General features: G+C 33.2%; 1 protein-coding gene across 7 annotated transcripts in view; it reads left to right on the top strand.

The window, feature by feature from the left end:
* Nucleotides 1-17,664, top strand: part of NCK2 (NCK adaptor protein 2) — a 208,366-nt gene that overhangs the window by 111,727 nt on the left and 78,975 nt on the right. Inside the window, exons 4-5 of one of the 7 annotated variants that reach the window (XM_074299690.1) lie at nucleotides 13,119-13,190; nucleotides 13,802-13,985. The exons of 5 other annotated variants lie outside the window; for them this stretch is intronic. The gene's annotated coding sequence lies outside the window, so the exon portion shown is untranslated. Of the gene's footprint in view, nucleotides 1-2,120; nucleotides 2,188-13,118; nucleotides 13,191-13,801; nucleotides 13,986-17,664 lie in introns of all 7 variants that reach the window. One more of the 7 variants, XM_074299692.1, reaches the window with a different exon arrangement.

The following is a 17,664-nucleotide window of genomic DNA, read 5'->3' as shown; positions in this document are numbered from 1 at the left end:
GCCACAAGTCTGCATCATTTAATGCAAGACTTCCTGTTTTTCTCCAAATTCATCTTTGTCATTTTTCTTTAAAATATTTTAAAAGGTACAATTTGAAGAAAAGTCATATTGATAACCTTTATAAAAATAAATGGCATTTCTGAATGTCCCCTGCTATTCCACAAAATAAGTATTAACAACTGTATCTGTTATACTGTCAAGAGAAAAAGTAACTTTGCCCCACATTATATATGCAGTGTTCTAGCTGAATGATTTAATGCCTGTATGAAACTGGAAAGGTTAAGTTTCATCAAATGTTTTCCAAGATAATTTTTTGCATTTTCAATTCCTCAGAGTTTAGCTTCTTTTTAATTATCTTATCTTTTCACTTGGTTCTGCTTCTTTTACTCAGTATCATTTTATACAAATCATTTCATGTTTCTCAGATTCCTTCTCTTCATGCTTTCTTATTATACAGTAATATTTCACTAAATTGATAAATCATAGCTTAATTCAGCCATTATCCCAGGTGATTGGGATCTACTTTATTCCAAAATTCATAGCTACCATAAGTGTATCTATGAATATTTTGTGATATATATAAGGTTTTTTCCCTTTGGCCTCCTTGGAACATATGCCCAGTAGTGAGATTGCTGGATCGAAGCTTATGAGTGATTACTCAGTTATTTTTTTTCCACATCGTTTCTGGAATAGTTGTGATGCTGTGCAGGGGCTGAACTCCAAAAATATATTGGGGATCCTGGCTGGTGTTGGAGGTATCTCAAAAGAATTTGTAGGCTTAGTTCTTCTCCAAATCGAGAGGCAAAGATTTTATTGTGCTGCCAACAGTGGGCTTAATTCCTAAAGAGCCAGTGATTAACAAGAGAGAAAGTAGTGCCTTATAATAGAAAAGGAATATCCTGGAGGCTTGACATCTATAGCTTGTCCTCCAAATTGGATATAGTAACTGTGGAGTCAAGATAATCCTGTCAATGCCCCTCCCTGCTTGCCTTACAAAGTAACTGGGAAAGATTTTAACCTCAAAGGGCTTTAGAGGGGATACAGTATCTTTGGGAAGTCAACAGATATCTATCCAATGCAACAAAAGCCCACTTAAGTTCTACTAGGGCCTTCTGTCAAAGCCCCTCCCTGTGGCCCACCTGGCTACCTGGGACCTAAAGTTTTTCTGAACCTTATTCATTCTATCGTTTAGATTAAATTTACAGCTTCACAATAGTGTGTGTATGTATATAATTATACACATATATAATAAATAGTGTATTAGTTTCTTTTCTTTCTTTCTCCCAACATTAAATGTTTGCTTTTGGATGGAAGGGGGTCATATTTGCTGGGTGTAAGATCCAACTTTAGAGTTGTTTTAACTTGCATTTTTCTTAGTGACATGAAGCACTTTTTCATGTAATTGTTGACAGTTTGAAATTTTTCTTTGGAAAACTGTTCATATCCTTTGGTTATTTATTGTTGGGGTTGCACTACAATTTTAAGAACTTATTACATAGTATACTCCATACAGGTATTTTATAATATTATAATATACCTGTATGGTATATTCTATCAGTTATTTACAATTGTACTTTCATGATATAAATAATATTTCATTGAACAAATATTGGATACTAGGGAATAAAGTGATGCTAATATATATATATATATATATATATATATATATATATATATTCGTATATATCAGATGGTTTGAATTTTGTGGGCTGAGTAAAATAAATTAGACTTTAATTTCATAAGGATCATTTCAGTTTTTAATATGTATATCCAGACTATAAGTTAGTTACCATCATGTCATAATTTCCAATTTTAGTCTGGAAACAGCAAGAGCTTTGTTTAATGAAATATTATCCTACTGAGAGAGAAAAGAAGAGTTGAGCATTATTTATGTAACCCTTTCATTTGCAAAATGCTTTACAGTCATGTTTCTGCTGCTGGTAGGGAGAACCAGTTAGCCTCTTAATAATAAATTAATAAGCATTTATTACATGTCCACTTAAGCACCATATTAAACTCAGTTAATTGTTCTTTAGTTGTTTAATGTCTTGACTCTTTGTTACTCTATATGGAATTTTCTTGGCAAAAATACTAACGTGGTTTGATATTTCTTTCTTTAGTTTATTTTACAGATGAGGAAACTGAGGCAAACAGGATTAAGTGATTTGCCCAGGGTCACCTAGCTAAGTAAGTATCTAAAGCTGGATTTGAACTCAGGTCTTCCTCACTCCAGGATTGACAGATCTACTGGACTACCTAGTTGTTTTAATCCTCATTTAATACTTTACATAAAAAACAGTAACAGCAACAACAAAGCTCATATTCTGACATTTAAAAATTGTTTCCACTACTCAATATACTGGTGCTTTGTTACCTTTTGGAAACTTCTAGAGAGTAATAGTCCACATCAGATGTCACTAGTCCTGGATGGGAAGACTGGTTTTCTCATTTGGCAAACTCTCTTCAAACTCTTATGCCCTTATCCCATAGATAATTGGGGCAGCTTGGTGAAATGTCAGGCTCAGAGTCAGGAAGACTCATTTTCCTGAATTCAAATCCAGTCTCAGAAGTTTATTAACTGTGTAACCCTGGGCAAGTCACTTAATGATTCTTTTTGCCCCAGTTTCATCATCTGTAAAATAAGCTAGAAAAGGAAATGTAAACTATTCTAGTCACTTTGCCAAGACAACTCAAATGGGGCCTAACTGAAAAAATGACTGAACAAAACAATAGCTACTGCAGTAGAAGAATCATAGTCAGTGCTACTTCCACAATAATGAGCATTATTAATAACCCTTATATTAGAGTTTTAGAAATTTACCTGCCCATCTTTTGCCATTTTGATGAATACTTAAGGGTAAAATAATTCTGGCTAGTTTTTTGGGTTCCCTAAGATTATTAAATAACATAAACATTAAGGATATGTTTCCTCTGCTCTTGCAACACAAAAATCATAAACAGATCTGTTTAATTGATAACTAAAGTGTTGTAGATCAATGAAAAAACAAATCATTGGTCTTTTCAATAATCTAAAGGCTTGAGTCCGATGTCTGGATCTGGCACTTAGCTAATAAACTCTGTGATCTCTGTGATTTTACTTAACCATCCTCTCTTATTTTCCTTATCTCAAAATGAGGACCATAACAATATTGGCTAGGTTTTACTGCTGCTTTACAGTGATATTTTGATTAAAATATTTTATGCTTCTTATTTTACTTCTCAAATTCAATTTGCTTTTATTAATAGCACCTACTACTATGCTAGGTACTTGAGAGTCTTCATATATTTTAAAGTACTATTATTAATATGTGTGGTTTTCTATTAATTATTAACTAGGAAAGAAATCCCCAAGTAGAGAAGCATGATACAGGTTTAAGAGATGGATGGATCCAGAATCAGTCAGGACAGTATAGAAGGGAAAAGTCATGTATTATCTTTGACTTCATGAATTGTTAATAGGACAGATTGATAGCAGACACCAACAAAATAGGCTCCCTCAGAGCCAAAGATTTGGGAAGTTATTCTTAAATCCTTAAACCTTTGATGGGCTCTAGGTTGGAATAAGTAGATGAGAAATATATTCTCATCTAAACTCTTTAAAATTCCATTCAACTAGTCCAATTCATCTTTTATGGAATAATAATAGTAACACCTAACATCTCTAGAGGACTTTCCATTTTTTTCCCCCAAGGCACTTTAATATCCATTATCTCATCTTCTCTGCTATACCCATGACAGCCCCTGAAGTAATTAAGGTGGATAGCATTCCTATTTTAGAGGTGAAATTGAACCACAGAGAAGCTAAATGAAATGCCTAATTTCTCTCCCCTTTTACCTTAACTATCAGGAATCTTAGAGAAATTAATTCATAACTCTGAGAAAAATACATGGTGACTTAGCATAACTAAGGAAAAGAATGGGATAAGAAACATAGTTGTTTTAAATCTTCGCTGTTTCTAGTGAAACAAGAGCAGCCTTTTATTATTGGATAGCATACTTGGTTACCAAACAAATTATTGAAACTCCAAGTGGAGTCCAGTGGACTTTATTTTGATTTCTAGTAAAATTCTAGAATGTGATATTAAAGCAATTATTGGTGAACAGATACAAGTGATAATAAGGGGCCATCATGTCTTTTTCAAGAATTGAGAAATTACTCAAAGATGGTAATAATATTGGAACAACTATAGAAACAGGTAAACCATTCCATTGGTTTTGTTGAACTCCTTTTTTGTCATTATATGTACTTCACAAATTAGAAAAGGGCCCAAGTATTCAGATGACTAATATAAAAGTAAAAAATATTAATAAATGTAAGATTTTTAAAAATTGTCCATGTTAGACTAAGACTACTTTTGTTTTTTCTTTTTGAATATGATTGGCAGACTGGTAAACAGATTTACATTAGATATAATTTACCTAGATTTTAGTAAGATAGTCAGCATACTTTCTAATGATATTGTGAACTAGATTGAAAATAATGTATATTGGAAGTAGTAAATAAATTTATGAATAATAAGTAAATTATAAGCCTTTATTAAGCACTAAGTTAGTGTGTGCTAAGTACTGTTATAAGTATGGGTGTACAAATGGAAAAAAGCAAAATAATCCCTTCTGTCAAGGAATTCACATTGTAATTTGGTGAGACATCACATAAAACAGCTATGGGCCAGCTAAGTCTCAGAAGTGCAAAGGGTGCAATGATAGGTCAGATTGCAAGGCTCAGAGGTCCTTAGGTTACCTAACTAGGTCTGTAATGTTGAGGAATTGAAGACTGTAGGAGCAGGGCAGATCCTAAGGCCTCTGGGTCTTTCAATCTCATTAGAAGGAATGGATCTGTTGACTTTGCTAGAGCAATCTAAGCAATGCTTGAGCATTCTGAGCTGGGCAAGAAGTGGTAGTATCCTGTGGTGGTGGTGGTGGTGGTAGTTTTAATTCTTTAGCCCAGCCCGATCCAGGTGTTTTCTAGATTGGCTTAGGGAAAGGGGAAAGGACCAGTGAGGGGAGGTATTTTGCAGGGCAGCTGGTACAGTGTGGATAAAGCACTGAACTTGGAATATCAAAAACTATTATGAGTTCAGAGTTAGCCTCAGACATTACTAGCTATGTGATCCTTCCTGTAAAGTAAAATACTTCTTCCTGTTCTTCCCTAAAAAAGTGTAAGGCAAATGCCATTTGATTCAGGTTATTTTATTTATTTTTTTAATTATAGCTTTTTATTTACAAGATATATGCATGGGTGATTTTTCAAGTATTGACAATTGCAAAACCTTTTGTTCCAACTTTTCCCCTCCTTCCCACCCCCTCCCCCAGATGGCAGGTCGAACAATACATGTAAAATATATTAAAGTATAAGTTAAATACAATATAGGTATACATGTCCATACAGTTGTTTTGCTATATAAAAAGAATCGGATTTTGAAATAGTGTACAATTAGCCTGTGAAGGAAATCAAAAATGCAGGCGGACAAAATAAAGGGATTGGGAATTCTATGTAGTGGTTCACAGTCATCTCTCAGAGTTCTTTCCCTGGGTGTAACTTGTTCAGTTCATTACTGCTCTATTGGAACTGACTTGGTTCATCTCATTGTTGAAAATGGCCACGTCCTTCAGAATTGATCATCATATAGTATTGTTGTTGAAGTATATGATGTTCTCCTGGTCCTGCTCATTTCACTCAGCATCAGTTCATGTAAGTCTCTCCAGGCCTCTCTGTATTCATCCTGCTGATCATTTCTTACAGAACAATAATATTCCATAATATTCATATAACACAATTTATTCAGCCATTCTCCAGTTGATGGGCATCCACTCAGTTTCCAATTTCTGGCCACTACAAAGAGGGCTACCACAAACATTCTTGCACATACAGGAACCTTTCCCTTCTTTAAGATCTCTTTGGGATTTAAGCCCAGTAGTAACATTGCTGGGTCAAAGGGTATGCACAGTTTGATAACTTTTTGAGCATAGGTCCAAATCATTCTCCATCATGGCTGGTATATTCACAATTCCACCAACATCCCAGTTTTCCCACATCCCTTCTAACATTGCGCATTATCTTTCCCTGTCATACTAGCCAATCTGACAGGCATATAGTGGTATCTCAGAGTTGTCTTAATTTGCATTTCTCTGATTAATAATGACTTGGACCTAGGATATACTATAAGATATTTAATATGTATGGGAATGGCTGCCATCTAGGGGAGGGGATGGAGGGAAGGAGGGGAAAACTTGGAACAGAAGGGAGTACAAGGGATAATGTTGTTAAAAAAAAAATTACCTATGCATATGTACTGTCAAAAAAAAGTTATAATTATAAAATTAATTAAAAAATAAAAAAATTAATGACGAAGCATCTTTTCATATGGCTAGAAGCAGTTTCAATTTCTTCGTCTGAGAATTGTCTGTTCATATCCTTTGACCATTTATCAATTGGAGAATGGCTTGATTTCTTATAAATTAGAGTCAGTTCTCTATATATTTTGGAAATTAGGCCTTTATCAGAAACTTTGACTGTAAAAATGTTTTCCCAGTTTATTGCTTCCCTTTCTAATCTTGTCTGCATTAGTTTTGTTTGTACAAAAACTTTTCAATTTGATATAATCAAAATTTTTTATTTTGTGATCAATAATGACCTCTAGTTCTTCTTTGGTCATAAATTCCTTTCTCTTCCACAGATCTGAGAGGTAAACTATCCTATGTTCTTCTAATTTATTTATAATCTCATTCTTTATGCCTACATCATGAGCCCATTTTGACCATATCTTGGTGTATGGTGTTAAGTGTGGGTCAATTCCTAGTTTCTGTCATACTAATTTCCAATTTTCCCAGTGATTTTTGTCCAACAGTGAGTTCTTATCCCAAAAGTTGGGGTCTAACTGTTGGATTTTGTTAGTGATATATAAGAATGCTGATGACTTATGTGGGTTTATTTTGTATCCTGCAATTTTGCTAAAGGTGTGGATTATTTCTAATAGCTTTTTAGTAGAATCTCTGTGGTTCTCTAAGTATACCATCATATCATCAGCAAAAAGTGATAATTTGGTCTCCTCATTACCTACTTTAATTCCTTGAATCTCTTTCTCGGCTCTTATTGCCGAGGCTAGCGTTTCTAGTACTATATTGAATAGTAATGGTGATTAGTGGGCAACCTTGTTTCACTCCTGATCTTATTGGGAAAGGTTGCAGTTTATTCCCATTACATATGATGCTTACTGATGGTTTTAAATAGATGCTACTGATTATTTTAAGGAAATGTCCATTTATTCCTATACTCTCAAGTGTTTTTAATAGGAATGGATGTTGAATTTTATCAAATGCTTTTTCTGCATCTATTGAGATGATCATATGGTTTTTGTTAATTTGGTTATTAATATGGTCAATTATACTAATAGTTTTCCTAATATTGAATCAGCCCTGCATTCCTGATCCAGGTTATTATTATTTTTTAAAATTTTATAATTATAACATTTTTTTGACAATATATATGCATAGGTAATTTTTTTTACAACATTATCCCTTGTACTCCCTTATGTTCCAAATTTTTCCCCTCCTTCCCTCCACCCCCTCCCCTAGATGGCAGGCATTCCCATACATATTAAATATCTTATAGTACATCCTAGGTACAATATATATGTGCAGAACCTAATTTTGTGTTGTTGTTGTTGCAAATGAAGAATTGTATTCGGAAGGTAAACATAATTTGGGAAGAAAAACAAAAAACATGCTCACAGTTTACACTCATTTCCCAGTGTTCCTTTTCTGGATGTAGCTGATTCTGTCCATCATTGATCAATTGGAATTGGATTAGCTCTTTTCTATGTTGAAGATAGCCACTTCCATCAGAATACATCCTCATACAGTATCATTTTTGAAGTGTATAATGATCTCCTAGTTCTGCTCGTTTGACTCTGCATCAGTTGATGTAAGTCTCTCCAAGCCTCTCTGTTTTCCTCCTGTTGGTCATTTCTTACAGAACAACAACATTCCATAACATTCATAAACCACAATTTATCCAACCATTCTCCAATTGATGGACATCCATTCATCTTCCAGCTTCTAGCCACTACAAAAAGGGCTGCCGCAAACATTTTGGCACATACAGGTCCCCTTCCCTTCTTTACTATTTCCTTGGGATATAAGCCCAGTAGTAGCACTGCTGGGTCAAAAGGTATGCACATTTTGATAACTTTTTGGGCCGATCCAGGTTATTTTCAAAGATTTTTCATTAAAATTAAATAGCAAAGAAATGTGGAAAGAACATTAGTAATGATCTTTAATTTATTGATTTCACTATTCTATTATTCTCAGTATTCTATTCTAGCTAAAGTATTCACTAGCCATTTTAGTTAAATAATGAAGTGTAATTTATTTGATAAAACATCCTATTACTTAAAGGGGAAAAAAGGGATAAACCCATATATATATATTTTAAAGGTAGGGTATGAACAGTTGCTTTTGAGAGGCAGGAAATATTCCTATTCTTACTATCCCCTATAATACCAACCACAGTGCTTTTATTAGAAGTTGACATTTTCTAAACGTTTATTGATTAGATTAAATTTTAAATTTTCTATTCATATATAGTGATAGAATCATTTCCCCCAAAAGAGAAGGAAGTATTTTTCTTTTTCTTATTATTGGATTCTTGGAAAGCTGAAGAAACAAATAATATTCCTCTATTTTCCCCCAGATAATAAATTATGCTTATACACTTCCTTGAACATATGTTAAATTAATAATTGATAAAATATAAATAGGGAACTTCTCTTGGTTAGTATAAAAATACTCTATATGAGACTAGCTTACTCTAAAACAGATAAGAATTTATGAGACAAAATATTAAAACTGAACAGAAAAAAAAAGCATTTTTCTAAAAGAAGGCATGTTGCCATAAAATGTTAATTAAAGATAAATATTCTTTGTGATCTTCTCAATGTATAGCTTCCCCCTACAGGCAGGAGGGGAAGGAGGAAAGGAGAAAATAGAGAAGGAGGAGAGAGAAAGAGAGTAGAGGGAGGGAGGAAAGGAAGGAAGGGGGGGAGAAAGGGCAAAGAGAAAAAGTAGGGAATGTGTGTGTGTGTGTGTGTGTGTGTGTGTGTGTGTGTGTGTGTGTGTGTGTGTGAGAGAGAGAGAGAGAGAGAGAGAGAGAGAGAGAGAGAGAGAGAGAGAGAGAGAGAGAGAGAGAGAGAGAGAGAACAGGTCTGCAGCAAGAAAATCATTGAATCACTGAAATCCCATTCATGGAATTTGAATAGATAGAGTCAGACATAGTTCAGTAATTCTAGTATATAATAGTAATCTGAAAGTAGTATAAGAAGAAATTAGGATTAGAAAATTGTTTTCATACTTAAATGTTTGCTGAGGTGGAAATTGGTGATGTTACATTGATAAATTTCCCTTCCTTACCAACTTCACTCATATAATATCTCAGTATGCAAAATGGAGTTTTTTTTTTTTTTTGTTTTGTTTTGTTTTTTTTTTAAAGCTGTTTGAAGTTCTGAGTTTCTCCTTTGCAATGATTTTAAATCATTCAATTCGGGGAGGGAAAATCACTAAACTGTAGTTCTTCAGTTAGATTCCTTTCTGACAGGTAGGGAGGGTGTGTTTGTGTGGGTATGTGTGTATGCATGCACAGCCTTTAAAATGTTGTATAAAGTTAATTGTTACTACTATTATTTTCTTAACAAAGTTACAGAATGGATTTTCTGAAACTAAAAAACCACCACATTTAAATATATGGAGGTAGATAAGTTTATTGTTTTAAAACTCTCAAATTATTAGTAACTAGTAAACGTCTGTAAATTTTTATCTAATTATATCCTTTAATACTTAATGATCCCCTTGATGAAGGCATTCTTTCTAACAATACACCACATAATTTCAAAAAACAATTTTTTATTGATTTTTTTTTTTAATATCACTTGCCGATATACCTGTCCCCCTTCTAGAGAGCCATTTCTTATTTTAAAAAAAAGAAAAGAAAGAAAGAAAGAATTACGGGTAAGGGAAGTTCCTTTTTTGGTGAAGAAGCCACTTGGTAATAATAATGTTTGGGCCTCTTTAGGAGACCAAAGCCAGGATGTCTTTTTTGACATTAGACCATTTTCCTTTGTAGTTTTTTTTTTTTTTTTTGGGGGGGGGGTTAGAAAAGGCAACTCATCTTCCTCTTCCTCCTTCTCCTTTCTTCTCTTCTTCCTTCTCATCATGATAAAATAATAATAAGGTTTATGCCTCTGCAGAGTCTATGGCCAGAGAGTATTTTTGGTATGAGACCACTTTTCTGTAATAGAAATGATAATAGTAAAGATGATGATAGCATTTTATTGTACTTTCAGATTTACATAGTACTTTTTAAATGTCATTTTATCCTAGCAACATCGATGATCTTTTATCTCCACTTTATAAATCTCTGTACTCAGAGATGTATCTGAGGCCAATTAAAACCTAAATTTTCCTGGCTCCAGGTCCTGTGTTCTATTTACTGCATCCCCTCAGGCTTCTTGAAGCTGTATTTTCCCTGGGGTGGCTATCTTTCTAATCCTTCTATCCTATTTGCTAAATCTTGTCCTGACTTTCACTTTGATCAGACTCTCCAGTAAAATAACATGATCTTGGTAAGAAAAGGAGAATGTAGTATTTCATCATGTCTCACTCCCCTCACTTTCTTTGCTATTTTCTGGTACTAGACAAAAAGGATTTGTCTCCTTAAGGAGTTCCTGAGCCTGGGAATCTGGAATTCTCCATTACTTGATCAGCCTACTGAATGACTGCTCCACATATCTCTGTTCAAATTCCTTCCAGCTATTTAAAGCTCTCAGATGCAGTAGTCAGTCATTTCTGTTCTCTTCCTGACCCAGTCATGAAGGGATTATAGCATCTTCTACCACAATGTTTATACATTTAAAACTTCACCACTATTACCACAGTTTATTTGAAATGGCATGGGAAACTTCCTCTTTTACATATGAAAAACCTGTGCATCATTGTAAGTACCAGAAAAAGAACCTGTTAAGAGGAAAAGATATGTGTGGTACGGAAATGGTGAGGGGTCACCATTTAATAAAAAAGCTCCAGAGAGCTCTAGAGAAAAGCAAAGTTTATTGTACATTCTTGTGAGAAGGGCATCCCACCCTTCAAGCAGACTATCTAAGAGAGGAAGCACCTCCTGTGGGCAGGACAGCACTTTTAATCCCTAACACAAAACGCCCCCTCCCACCACTGACCCTCATCCTCATTGGCTGAGAGTCTTACATTCTAAATGTGAGATCTGCCCATGAACTTGAACTTGACCAATAAGTACATAGTTGCCCATATTTGGATGAAATAGGGAGAAGCTATCTTAGGAGGGGAAGGCAATGCCCTTTGCTCGAACTTCAGAGTCCTTCAGGCCTACTCAAACTCTGAAGTAGATGAAGCCTTACTCGATTTTTGCAACTGTCTTGAGAGATCTCACCTCATCTCATTTAGATAGAAGTTAGAAAGGAGAATAATTGAGAAAGCAAGGTGCTAGGCAGATTTGAACATAATGGAAAGTCCGAGGGAAGGTTGGCTTTCCCCTAAGACTAGAGGGAAGGCTGAGAATGAGTATTAGTAAAAATTTTTCTGAGATAAAAGAATAATTAATGAATTTTATGTGTTCAACTTTTTAAAAAAAAATTGGTAAATAGTAAATAAGATCATTTTTTGGAGTGTGAAATTTGGGAGACCCTGAAGAATATTAAAATTATAGAATTGCCATTGTTTATCCTAAAACATTTATTTTTGTGTGAAGAGCATTCTTGAAGAAGAGAACAATATTCTGTGTTCTGTAGTTAGACCAGAAGAACATGTAAAAGAAGAATTTCTGTAGTAGAAAAAGAAGAACCAGAAGAACCACGTAAAATCTAACCCGGTTATATACTACATGAAAATAAAAAGTATAAGCCTATTAAAAAAAAAAAAAAAAGGTGTAGCATTCAATAAAACAGCCTTATTTTCTCTTACTGTCTTCATTAGAAGGAATATTTTCTCCAGAAATCTATATATAGGCATTCTCAGTGTTGACTGTGGACAGATGTTTATATACTTCTCAATTAATGATAGAGAGCTGTAGAAAATACTGCAGATGGCTCAGGGGTGGGGGTGATGATCCATATGGGCACACTTAATGAAAATTTGGTTGTCTGGCAGGATTTCTGCAGCACTAAGGATTTTAGAAAATTCTTTGAAAGACTAAGTTGATATGAACAGGTTGGGTTTTGTTTTTATTTTGTTTGTTTTTTTGTTTTGTTTTGTTTTGTTGGTTTTTTTTTTTTTTTTTTTTTTTTTTTTTGGCTTGCTTCTTATCTATTATAAAAGTTTTTCTGTTTTACTGTGAATCTTGAATACCTTGAAGAATAGAGGATCCAATATGACTCTGTTATAATTCACTTGCTCATTATAACATAAGAAGTTCTTTACATATTAATAAGTTCAGGAAATATTTTGGAATTATTTATAATAGTGGATATTGTCAGTAGAAGCAGTGTATGATGGTGGATGCTAGGGAGACCTCACTGAAAGTCCTGATTCTGCCTTATTCTAGGTTGACCTCAGATACTTACAAGTTATGTGACTCTGGTCTACTTAAACTAACCTCTTCCTGCCTCAGTTTGCTCTTCTATAAAGATGGGTAACATAGCACCCACTTTCCAGGGTTATTGTGAAGATCAAATGAGATAAGTTTTGCAAAGCACTTAAGCATACTTCCTGGCACATAGTAAGTGCTATCTAAATGTTAGTTATTATTTGTTGTGTTGTGTCACTACTCCTGTACCTGTCTATATATTTCATTGAAACAAACATCAGTTTAATTGAGGCTTAATGTCTGCATCATTGATTTGATCAGTGTATTATTGATTGTTTGATCGCTCCTGGTTTGGGAACTTCCTTCCTTTATGCACCTTTGTAGCTGACCTACAACTTAAAATCTTAGTGCTATCTGGGACACTATGACTTGTCTTTTAGACAAGTTAGTTAGAGACAAGGCTTGAACCCATACTTTCCTAACTTCACGATTTCCTAACCTCTGTCCTCATGGTGCTCCTGCAAAGTTGAATAAACCCCCAGAAGTAGTGACATCAGTTATCTTTTGCCAGCCAACTAGATTTACACTGATGATGCCTACATCACTCCTCAGCCATTGGACGACTGATGTGTTCATTCATTCTGTGAGTATTAACTACTACTTGCATGCAATAGATCGTGTCTGCTACTCAGAATTCAATAATAAATGATAAATGTTCTTTATCCCAAAAGTACTACAATCTGTCATGTATTAATTAAGAAGTAATTTATAGTCTCATATTTAAATGGCTAATGAAACATAATTTCTTTTTACCAAAGTTACATTATAGCATCATTTTTTAGCTTCTAGATATTTATTCAGTTTAACTCTGCAAACAGCTTGATTTCATTTTTTATCAGGGCATAAAAATCAGGATATTTAGAGGTAGTAAAAGACCTTAGTACAACTCTTCATATCTGGTCCAGGCCTTTCCTTTTGCTGATGAAGAAACTGAGACTTGTGTTTGTTATTTACTGATAGTTACACAGTTAGTAAATGGGAATTTATCCTTTCAATAGTATCATATTTGATTCAATAAATAAGTATCTGCAGACTTCTAGACACTGGAGAGGCAAACAAATGTAAAAGATTCTGTCCTCAAGATATTTTTCAGTTATTTGCAATTATGTCTGATTCTTTATAACCCTATTTTGGGTTTTCCTTACAACAATACTGTTATAGTTTGTCATTTCATTTTTTTAACTCATTTTATAGATGAGGCAACTGAGGAAAACAGGGTCACGAGACTTGTCCAGGATCTACCACACAAGTTGTGACTGTCTGAGGCTGAATTTGAATTCAGGAAGATGAATTTTCCCTTTTCCATGGCTCAACAGTCAATACACAGTATCATTTAACTGCTCTGTCCTCAATACAGAGGCAGAGAGCATGTCCACATGTAAGTGTATAAACTATTTCCAAGTTGGGGAATTAGGATAGGTCTCTTTAGTAGGTGACTTTTCTTTGAGGGAAGTTAGACATTTTAAGATTTGGAGATAAGTTGGCAATGTAATTCAGCTGGAATTATTTATAGTTTGCAAAGCACATTATATAGAATAGATTTACTAAACTGATGCAGTATATGAGAATAATAATTATTATTTGCAATATTCATATGTGAGGTGAATGAGAATGAGTAGTGGAAGTTGGCACCTGGTTTGCAAGCTTAGATGACTAGGAATAGTGATGATTCCATTGATAGTAATTGGACAGTGGAAATACAAATTAATAAATCTATTAAACCACCCTCTCTAGATTCTAACCAGATTAGGTGACTTATGTCCAAGAATATTGTGGTTTTAGTTATTATATAATGTGACTTACAGTAAGCATTAGTAGTTTGTATTTGCTGCACTTTAACTTTGTCTAGTTTGAACTGCTGTGTGATCTGCACATAAGAATTATTTGATGAATTGGTATGTTTATGATCATATTTCTTTGGTGAGTTAATTTATTTTTAGAGTTGGCCTCGAAGATTGCTTAAAGTTTTTTCCCCAAAATTCTTAGGACGATAATACCTGATACTTGTGCCATACTTTAGAATATCAGTTCTGAGAATGTTGGTTGTCAGATAGATCCCCTTTGAAGTCCCTAAGATTCAGGGGGCTAGGAGGTCAAAACTATTTTTATATCATATGCACATATTTAACCTATATCAGATTGCTTGCTGTCTTGGGGATGAGGGAAGTGAGGAAGGGAGAAAAATGTGGAATACAAAGTTTTGCAAAAATAAATCTTGAATATTTTTATATCATAAAGGCTAATTTATTGTCTACTAAAATGTTGCCTCTTCCTTTTCCAGCTAATATATCTATATGAGGCATGATTTTCCTCATGTATTTAAACCAAAATAACATATCTCACAGGGATTGAATTCAGAAGCAGATATAAGAATCCAGATGTCTTGTATTAAGTTAGACATTGAAGAGATTTGCAAAAATGTGTGAAACAGTGCTTTTCTCTTTAATTTCTTTGTTTGGTAAACTAGTTTTTTTTTTTTTTTTTAACCAACAATTGTATTATATTAATATGCAATAGATTTATTATTTTGTTAAGTATAGTTGTTTTTAATGAATTCATTAATGTTGGTTTCTAACATCTATAAATACATATATAAACAAAAGTTCTTTATAGGTTCCTCAATTTTTATGAGTGTAAAGGAATCCTGAGACCAAAAAGTTTGAGAGCTGCTGTATTAGAATAACAGGAAACTTTGAGAGACTTTGTGATTTTATAGTCATAGCACTTATATACAGAGGTAACATTAGGGATATTATCCATATTCTACTATTGAGAAAGTTGTGTCTAAAGCTATCGCTATATATATATATATATATATATATATACACATATACATATACATATATATGTGTATGTATATATATATATATATACATATACATATATATATGTAATACATATATATATATGTATATGTGTGTATATATATATATATATATATATATATATAATTTAATTTCTAGTAGGTATTTCTTCAGTAGTTTTCATTTTAAGTATCTAAGATGAAAGCAGATTTCAATCAAATGATCTGAAAAAGAAAATTATGTAACATATGGTTGAAATAATTTTCCATGCTTTCATTTCTGCTGAGTGATAGATTTGATAAAACAGCTATTTTTAAAAATTACACTCTTCCATAAGATAGAATGAACATTGTGCCTTTTAATTTGCCCATGTAAGTAGCTGAGAAAATTGTATCTATTTACCTGAAATACAATAACATATAACTCAATAGGATCAAATAAAAGAGTTAAATTAATTGAAATGACATTTATTCTCACTGTTTTGCCCAAAAGCATACTTATTAAGCTTATTATGTATTCAGATCAAATTCCACTTTTAATGTAATATGATAGGTTTTAAAGCCCTTAAAATTTGTACTTAAAATGTGAAATATGAATAATAAAAATACATAACTCATTTTCTTCAGGGAAAGATGAAAAACTTAAAATATATACAGTTTACTTGGTTATCTCTCTATTGAGGGAAAAAAGTAAGTTTCTAATTTGTCTATTTTCAAATAATGAAACTATTTTAAATTAATTAGTCTTAAGCAGGACTTTTCAAATCTGGGATTTGTGAATTTTTTAAAAAATATTTTCAATTGCTATTTTTGAAAAAAAAATCCAATATACCTCGTGTTTTCTATGTATTTTTATTTTTTGCATTTGAAAACATTATTCTGAGAAATGATTCATCACCTTTATCCGACTGTCAAAGGGATATGACACAAAAAGAGATTAAGAATCCTAATCCAAACAAAGAAAATATTTTATCTGTATAAGAAAGCTTAAAAAACTCTTAAGTGACTTATACCAACCTTTTTCACTTACATGAACTTTATCAGCAAATTTTTAAAAACACATTTTAAAGGCCAGCCTAATCCTTGATATATATTATTATTGTTATTTTTACCCAATTCTTCAAAATAGATTCTGTTACCAAGTATTAGGGAACTGGCAAAAAAAAAAAAAAAAAATGGACAAGATATAGTGGCCATAATCTATTTTGATTTATTTATGAATTTTATCAAAGAAAGATAACATGGATTTATTGACTCATATGTTGTGGAACTCTGTTCTTTGGTAATATATTAAATTCATTGTTTTATTAATAATCATGTGTTGATATCTTAAAGCACCTTAAATTTAAAAAAAAAATTGTCATTTTGCCCATAATCCTAGACAAATATTCTGTGTAGTGATAGGGTATCTCACATCTTAAAATCAGAAGAAAAAACTTTGAATTCCTGTTCCACTGAAAATGTTGGACTTTTGGGCCAGTGTCACAAGGTGTCTCAAAAGAATTTGTAAGCTTAGACCATCTCTAAATCAAGAGGCAGAGATTTTATTATTACACCATTGACTGGTGGGTTAAGTTCCAAATACCTTTTGGAAGTGATTAACAAGGGGGAAAACTTAGGCTAAGTTCCCTAGTAGAACTCACTATTAACAGGAAGATGACACAAAACAGGACAAGTTCCTAGAAAATTTACTGCCATAAGGGAGGCAGTTCCTAATGAAACCACAATATTATAAGATGGATTAAATTCCTAAAGAAGTTACCCATTGTGACACTTAGTAAACAGACTAACTTTAAAAGGAGTTAGGAAACAGTGGAGTACCAATAGTTTCTTTTATGGCAAAAAAATTAATCGTAGGGGTTGTTATCATAACTTGGCCTTTTGATTGGATACAATAACTGTGGTTAATTTTTTTCAGTTCAAGGAATTCGATAAGGAACTACTGCAGTAAAGGGCCCAACCAAGAATCAAGTAAGGGCTAGATAATTCTGTTACTGCTTGCCTTCCTTTTCTGTTGTTTATAGTAATTCAGACTCTCTCCCTGTGACCTATCCAGTTATCAAAAACCTGGAGTCTTTTTATTGGTGTCTCATTCACTCTCTCACCACGTTATTGTATGATCATGGGGATGTCATTTAACTTCTCCAAGTCTCAGTTTTAGAACTTGCATTTAATTATAATTTTAGACTGTCTTTCAGCAACTATTGTCCAAGATGAAGAAGAGGTCCAGAAATTATGTGAAGAACTGAGGAAA

The sequence above is a fragment of the Sminthopsis crassicaudata genome, chromosome 3 (assembly GCF_048593235.1).
Source record: "Sminthopsis crassicaudata isolate SCR6 chromosome 3, ASM4859323v1, whole genome shotgun sequence".
Taxonomy (NCBI): domain Eukaryota; kingdom Metazoa; phylum Chordata; class Mammalia; order Dasyuromorphia; family Dasyuridae; genus Sminthopsis; species Sminthopsis crassicaudata.
Note: the sequence above shows the minus strand (reverse complement) of the source record. Positions and strands in the feature narration are given on the sequence as shown.